General features: G+C 41.9%; 1 pseudogene; it reads left to right on the plus strand.

Moving 5' to 3' along the window:
• The first annotated feature begins 3,728 nt into the window (after window positions 1-3,728).
• Window positions 3,729-4,986, plus strand: LOC139409655 (cholesterol 25-hydroxylase-like protein 2; annotated as a pseudogene).
• The last annotated feature ends 3,070 nt before the right edge of the window (window positions 4,987-8,056 follow it).

An 8,056-nucleotide genomic window follows, 5' to 3' on the forward strand; every position in this document is an offset into this window, starting at 1 on the left:
TAAAACCACAAATCTAGCAGGCTCCTGATCTGGATCAGGGACAAGCATTGTGTAAATTGCATCCAGAAAAGTGAGCATATGGTCGGTGTTGTACGGACCCAGTGTGGCATTGTGATGGAGGATGTGCCTCTCTCATGGTCAAACCGTGGTTGATCACATGATCAACAAGTGCTGCCCTAATCTCATCAGAGATGGCTCTCCTTCCTTCTCTTCTTTGTCCTCATCCTCTTCTTCCTCCTCCTCTCCCTCCTACTCCTCTTGCTCTCTGTCCATTGTTGGCAACCATTGTTCAAAACAGTTAATCTGACATTTGACCTATTTATAGGCCTATACTACAGTAAAGCAGTGATTGGTTAGTGATCAGTTAAGCTATTAGTGTTTGCACATGTGAGGAGTGTGTGTGTGTGACCTGGTGAATAAGTGTAGCATTTTGATTGGTTGTGTTTGGAAAAGGAAAGCAAGTCACTTCCTGTTAGATTTTTGTGTTTTAGGTAGAGAATTGTGTGTAGTGTTTTGAAAAAAGTGTTTTATGCAATTGACAACTGAGTCAAAGGCTGAGAAATAGCTTATGGTTTTGGATATTTGGTGTGTAGTTTTGCACTTTGAGTGAGAGGTTTCAAAAATCGTGTGACATGAAAAGATTTTGTGTGTAAGCTGTTGGAAAAAACTGTAGCTCTTGACCCTGCTGCTCTTGAACCTGCTGCTCAAATAAAATATATCTTAGATTGGCAATAAATCTTAGAAGGTGCTGGGTGTTATATGGCCCGAGTGTAACATGGTGATGTAGAACACCATGGTTGCTGATAGCAGCACAGATTGTGACATTGCCACCTCGTTGACCAGGGACTTCAACAATGGCCCGCTGTCCAATCATGTTTCGGCCTCTCCTTCTCCTCTTTGTTAGATTGAAGCCTGCTTCATCGACAAAGATGAATTCATGAGGTCTGTCCAAGGATTCCAAGTCAAATATTGTCTGTGTAGAAATACAATATACTGTATGTAGGATTTTGTAAGTCGTACAGAGACAGTGCTATACTGTAGAGTACAATTAGGCTTTTGATTCACATACATTGTATGTACTGAAGAGTAATGTCATTCACATAGTATGTGTTAGTACTGTAGACAATCTGGATTACAGTAAATGTTTCTGAATGTACACTTACTTGCACATACTGAGCTCGCAGTTCTTTCACCCTTGGTGAGTTGCGCTCAAAAAAGGTACTCTGTATACTTGTTTCATTCGCATCCTGTTACGATGGAGGACACGGTCAATTGTGGAAATGCTCACACTGTCGATTCCCTGGAAGTGTGTGTTGTCTTGTATCCCTCGTTCCTGGATTTCTCTGAGTCGTATTGCATTATCTTGAAGGACCATGCCAACTATAACGGCCTCTTGCTCCTGAGTGACTATAGCTGTCCTTCCACCTGCATGTGGCAGCCTTGCAATTCTACAAAAAGTAGTTGTGCAGTTACATAACATATTCATGCAGTACAATACATACAGTGATTAACTTTACAAATGTCTATTGAAACAGCTGCATAGTGTAGTACAGTAAATTTGCAATTACAAAAATACAGTAGTATACTGTACCTGTTCTCTTCTCTGAATGTCCTTACTATGGTGGACTCAAATCGGCTCAAGTTGGGTTGCATTCTAAGTCCTGCTTCCCTCATTGTCAGTCCATGGACAAGAACATGGTCTATAACTGTTGCTCGAATTTCATCAGATATTTCCACTCTTTGTCCTCTTCATCCTCCTCTTCCTCTTTCTTGCCCTCCTCCTCTTCTTCCTCCTCGTCACCCACCTCGCATACGCATTCGTCCTCTCACATTGTTTCTTCTATTCATTCTCATACTTTCTCCTTCCCACCTTCAACAACCTGTTTGCTCTCTGAACTGGCTTATATTGGTTGTGTCGCATCATTTGAAACAGGTTAAATCACTTTTGAGTGATTGTGTTCAATCAATGACATATGTTCTCTATTTGTATTTGATTGTTGCCACTTGTGTTTACCAGTATGGATGACATGCACATTAGAGTGCAGAATGTGTTTTGAGAATGAGAATGTGTTTAGAGTTTTGCTGAAAAGTCTAAGTGAGATCTGCATATTGTGTTTTACCATGTGAAATGGTTTAAGGTATTGACAACAGACTGCATAATTAGCTAAATGAGTCCAGGCAACTGAGAACTTTATTCAGCCAATGGGTTTTAGTGTTTTAGCAATTGAGAAAAACTGTAAAACGTGTCTTTTATCCGTCCACCATGTCCGCATTGTGACCAGGTTTCCAGCTCCCTCCCTGCATAGCACCAGTAGGGAGACTAAGCCTCGGGTGCTTCAGCAATGCAGGCTTGTTCTTTGTTTAGCCTTCATGCCCCTACAGACCTCACCTGAGGGAGGGTGGATCTCAGCTGTGTCTTCAACCCTTTATCCGCCCTCTTCCACAGCTAAAATGTATTTCCGTTAGTTAGGGTGATGAAACTGCTCCCTTCAGAGTTGGCCAAGCTAAATTAAAAAATACTACGCAGAAGAGACATGTTATGTCCCCATGGAGGGGGTGAGAGGGGAAAAGCATAAGAAGTCCTAATGAAGTGAATTAATAATTGAATTACTCTCGCATTGCATAGAGACCACTGAATCCCCTTCAAAGTTGAAATGAAAATCTGTAAATTGGAGAATTAGATGACATTTTTGTTCCCTAAAATGTATGTGGAACAGCTCTGGACCAGACAAGAGTAATAAACAGTAACATACGTTCTCATTGAGATGCATTCAAATCCTACAATGTGCTGCTCTACACTTCAACTTCTTCTAATGCATATAAAAACAGGGATTAATGGAGCTTCACATCACTCAGTTTCAGGTATTCATAAAAGCATTTGAAAAAAGGGAGATTTTCAATTGCAGCCCTCAGAAAAGGTTTGTGTGTCCACAAAATGAAATGTGAAAAAACCCTTCAGAAACAACTATCTACGGTACAGAGCAGAGCCGTCTTTCTTCCAGTGGTACTTGTCTGCCCTCTAGTGGTGCCAGACAGCACAAAATCTAGTGGTGCCAGACAGCGCAAAATCTAGTGGTGCCATTGCACATAAACACAGTGTTTATATGCAATTATCATAGAAACTGAAGCAGAATTTATTGCCCATTATTAGGTTAATTTAGATAATATGATAACATTTATATAAAGCCTTGTTTGAGTTAGAAAGGGATTACTTGAGCTCCACCATAGAAACCGTCTCTGTGGTAGACCGACCACTTGCCTCTTTTCACTTCCAACAATCAGACCTTATTCTCAGCAGTATGATGCAAGCTGAACCATACAAAAATTCAACATTGTATTTTTGTTGCCAAGTGTAATTTAACATGAATAAATAGAGCTTTTGAACTCAATGTCACTTCTGACAGCTTTCTATGATGTATTACTGTTAGCCCTCACAACAAGTCAATAAGAGAAATATGCATTTAAAAAACATCTTTAAAAATGTTGTTTTTAATCAAATTATCAACAGGTTTAACCAAAGTGATCAATTTGACAGATTATCACCCAGTGAGCAAAATTGGTTGAAATACGTCTTTTGGATATCTTTTCAATAAAAAATATGTATTTTCAGCCAAAACAAGATGTCTTTTCAACGTATTGTGCTCATAATACAGTGTCTGCATTAAACAGACACTACAACAAAGTCTTGCTTTTTGACAACAGTGTATTGTTGCTCCTCAATGCCAGGAATGAAAACACACCGCTCCTTTGACAAAGTCAAATTCAAGTTACTTCTGATCGGTGGGAGGCAGCTCTCTAAGATCTGGTTCAGAAATAAGAGCTGCTGTGACTCAGGTCCTGAGTCCTGGCAGCGATCCTCTGGCCAGAGAAAGAGGGGTCTTCACAGACCACCTGCTTTAAAACCCAGAGAGAGGGGATGTAGGGGGGAAGGAGGAGGTGGCGCCTCGATGTACATAAGAGGCTAAGATCGACCCCCAACCCAAGTTGGCACGACAGCATCAAATGATTTGCTTTTTGCAGAAAACAAACATATGTTAGAGCTGTAATGATCTTTGCTATTCTTGTGGACTCTGCTGCAACCAACCCAGTTATAAATGAATAATCTGTGATTATTAGACTTTATATAGAACCACCAATTGTAGTCGTCCTTCAGCCAGAGCCGTCCGTCCTTCAGCCAGTGTGGGAAAACCTCCTGAAGTACCACCAGGCTGAGCCTCAGAGCCCTCTGTTCCCCGTGGTCATCTCAGTCTCCACCTACCTCCTCCTGGTGACCCTCTACACCCTGTTGGACGTCCTGGCCCCCAGCTGGCCCACCCTCAACCGCTACAAGCTCCACCCAGACAGACCTGTCACATGGGACAACATCTGGACCATGCTCGGCCTCACAGTCCACAACCACCTGGTCTAAGTCTTCCCTCCCACTGTGGGCCAGTGGTGTGGAGGCCACCCATCCTGCTCCCTCGCAAAGCCCCCACTCTAACAAGCTTCCTCCTGGGCATCCTGGGGTGCACAGTGGTCTTTGACTTCCAGTACTACCTCTGGCATCTCCTCCACCACAGAGTCCCCTGGCTGTACTGTACCTTCCACGCCATGCACCACCAGTACCTTCAGCCCTTCAGCCTGGTCACCCAGTACCTGTCCGCATGGGAGCTGATCAGTGTGGGATTCTGGACCACCGTGGACCCCCTCTTGCTGCAGTGCCACTGCTTGACCACCTGGTGCTTCATGGTGTTCACCATCTGTGTCCACTGAGGACCACCATGGCTACGACTTCCCCTGGTCTCTGCACCGCATGGTACCCTTCGGCCTGTGGGGCGGACCCCCCAAAAACATGACGCTCACCACCAGATGCCTGGGGCAAACTTTGCCCCGTTCTTCTCCCACTGGGACTGGCTGGGGGGGACCAACATGGTGCCTACCATCCCTTCCAGAGATACATCTGTTACGAAAGGTCTGAAAGGAAGAAAAGATAAAGGGACTGCTTGAGTCTTGCTTTTTTTCTTTCTCCCGTCTCTCTCTCTCTCTGTCTTTTCTCCCCATTTTGTGTGTACTTCATCCAATATCTCTCCTCTCCTTACTCTCTCTATATTGTCTCTCTCTATGTCCACCTCTCTCTCATCCCATTTTCCACCCTTTTTTCTGTGTGTTTTTCTTTACTGACTTCATACTAACGGGTGCTGTCTTTCAGATCTCTGGTTTTGTTTGCAGTGATATAGATCTTTTTGGTGATTACTCAGTGATTTTTGATTGGTTTCCATGGCATTCTCAGGTCAGACGTCTGTGCATTTGAAATGTGGGTGTGTTTGTGTTTAAGATTTTCCCAAAATAAAAATGACAATTTTTAAAATATTGCTATGTTGTTTGATATTGAAAGGTTCTTATGTTTCTCTGTATTGAACTCTTTTTGAATAAACTTTTATTGTAAATCTTGTGACATACAGTCCTACATGGATAATCAGATATAGCTATAACTGGCTGTTGCTTGATGGGAGGCTGGTAAACATAACGAATGTTATACAGATATTCTAATAACTGATCATAAATATTTTTTTCCTTGTTTTTAAGTATTATTTTTGGAATATTGGGGTCCTGTTAGGAGAATTGACACATATGATTACAGCACCGCAATTCAAGAAGGATAATACAAGGGTGTTAAGGTCTTCTTCCTCTTCCTCTGTAGAGGAAGTGTAGCAGGGATCGGACCAAAATGCAGCGTGGTTATTTCGATTCATCTTTAATAAAGATAATGACGAACAATACAAAACGTGACACAACCAAAACAGCCCTATCTGGTGCAAACAAACACAGAGACAGGAACAATCACCTACAAAACACTCAAATAATATGGCTGCCTAAATATGGTTCCCAATCAGAGACAACGATAAACACCTGCCTCTGATTGAGAACCACTCCAGGCAACCATAGACTTTTCTAGACAACCCCACTAACCACAATCCCATAACCTACAACAAACCCCTAGACAAAACACACCACAATAAATAACCCATGTCACACCCTGGCCTGACCAAAATAATAAAGAAAACACAAAATACTAAGACCAGGGCGTGACAAAGGGAGTTGAGCACACACAGGCGCACACACAGGCGCACACACAGGCGCACACACACACACACACACACACACACACACACACACACACACACACACACACACACACACACACACACACACACACACACACACACACACACACGAACCAGTGAGCTGAATGAGGGTCTTTTCGTGTGCCTCCAGAGTGATGCTTGGGGCCAATACTAATGTATCATCCTCTCATTCAGACGGTCAATGCTTTAATTGGCTGAGATGTGTACACAGCCCCTCCCACCTTCTTTCTGATCCATGATCTTCAGCTGTGATCCAAACAAAAACCAAACACAACTATTTCTCTTTTCAAGCATGCCTTTGGCAGATCACTAAGAATCCTTGCTGTTCCTAGAAAGTATGCTTGTTATCTAATAGATGCGTAATATTGGAAACTGCAGCGCATATGTCCTACTGATGATGATTGGAGCAGAGGGCTCATGGAGGGTTAGAGAGTACCCAACACCCAAAGTCAATTCAACGTCTATTACACGTTGGTTCTAGAAACAAGGTTGATTCAAGCAGTGTGTTCCCAGTGGGCAGTATCGAATGTGAGCTGTGTTTTAAGCAGATTGTCAAATTACTGTCGGAAAATTTCAAACAATATGAAACAAATATGAATGTTGATTGTCATTTAAACAAGTCATCATCCACTGTGAGATGAATTCCTTATATTTCAGCACAATACCATCCATTCATAATGTTAATTTGTTCACATTAAGTATCTCTTGTCACAAATACATGCACTTGCACAAACTATCCAACATTTGTCCCTCTAAACATAATGTACAATTTTAGACACCATAGGTTTGTTGAGAAATGGAAAGAGAAATACACACACACTTACACTCACACCTGGATTGCCATATATAGGAAAAGGTCAAACAATAGTTTATATATAAATGTATAACTCCCATTACCTGAAGCAGACCACAGTCACAGTGACTTCCTTATTTGAACAGCTGCCAGTTTGTCATTAAGTACAATATTCAAATCAAATCAAAGTTTATTGGTTGCATACACAGTTTAGCAGATATTATAGCAGGTGCAGTGAAATGCTTATGTTACTAGCTCCTAAATGTCAGTAAAATGTCAGAAGTACACACAAAAAAAATATGTGTCAGAACTAATTCAATTAACAACCCAAATAGAACTGTAACAGTAATCCAAATTCAATCTATACGTATATACACCGGATGAATATCCAAGATATACTACAAATGATAAAGTATGTACAGCAGTAGATATATTACAATAGTACCCATTACACACTAAGCAAATATTAGTAGGCCTATGGCATTCATGTAAAATCTCTCTCTGTTATTATAGGAAAAGCGCCGTTACTGTGATTGTGGTTGATATCCTTGGTACAGCATGTCACAATACACTGTGCCTTTGTTTGTTGTTATTCACAAAGTGACAGTACTTGCAGAACTGGTTTGGTGTGTCGACGCATGAAGATAGTCACCTTGTGTTGCAACGCTTGAGTCTATTTTAGAAATACAGGCCATGAGACACTGGCTGAAACAGAGACTGTGTTGTGTGTGAGTGCGTTAAATGAACCAAATTCGGTGAGTCATGGAAACTACAGATAGAACGACGTGGCTGTATCTCCCTGGGCACCTCGGGATTCGGTTGAAGATAATTCCATTCAGGACCTTCCTGCCCTACTGTCAGCTTGAGAACTACTGTAAACACTTGTCGTGACGTGATCTGTGATCTGATTGACCCAAAAACATGTCACCACTTTACTATCTCTCTCCACCACTTTACTATCTCTCTCCACCACTTTACTATCTCTCTCCACCACTTTACTATCTCTCTCCACCACTTTACTATCTCTCTCCACCACTTTACTATCTCTCTCCACCACTTTACTATCTCTCTCCACCACTTTACTCTCTCTCTCCACCACTTTACTATCTCTCTCCACCACTTTACTATCTCTCTCCAC

Source organism: Oncorhynchus clarkii, chromosome 5 (assembly GCF_045791955.1).
Source record: "Oncorhynchus clarkii lewisi isolate Uvic-CL-2024 chromosome 5, UVic_Ocla_1.0, whole genome shotgun sequence".
Lineage (NCBI taxonomy): Eukaryota > Metazoa > Chordata > Actinopteri > Salmoniformes > Salmonidae > Oncorhynchus > Oncorhynchus clarkii.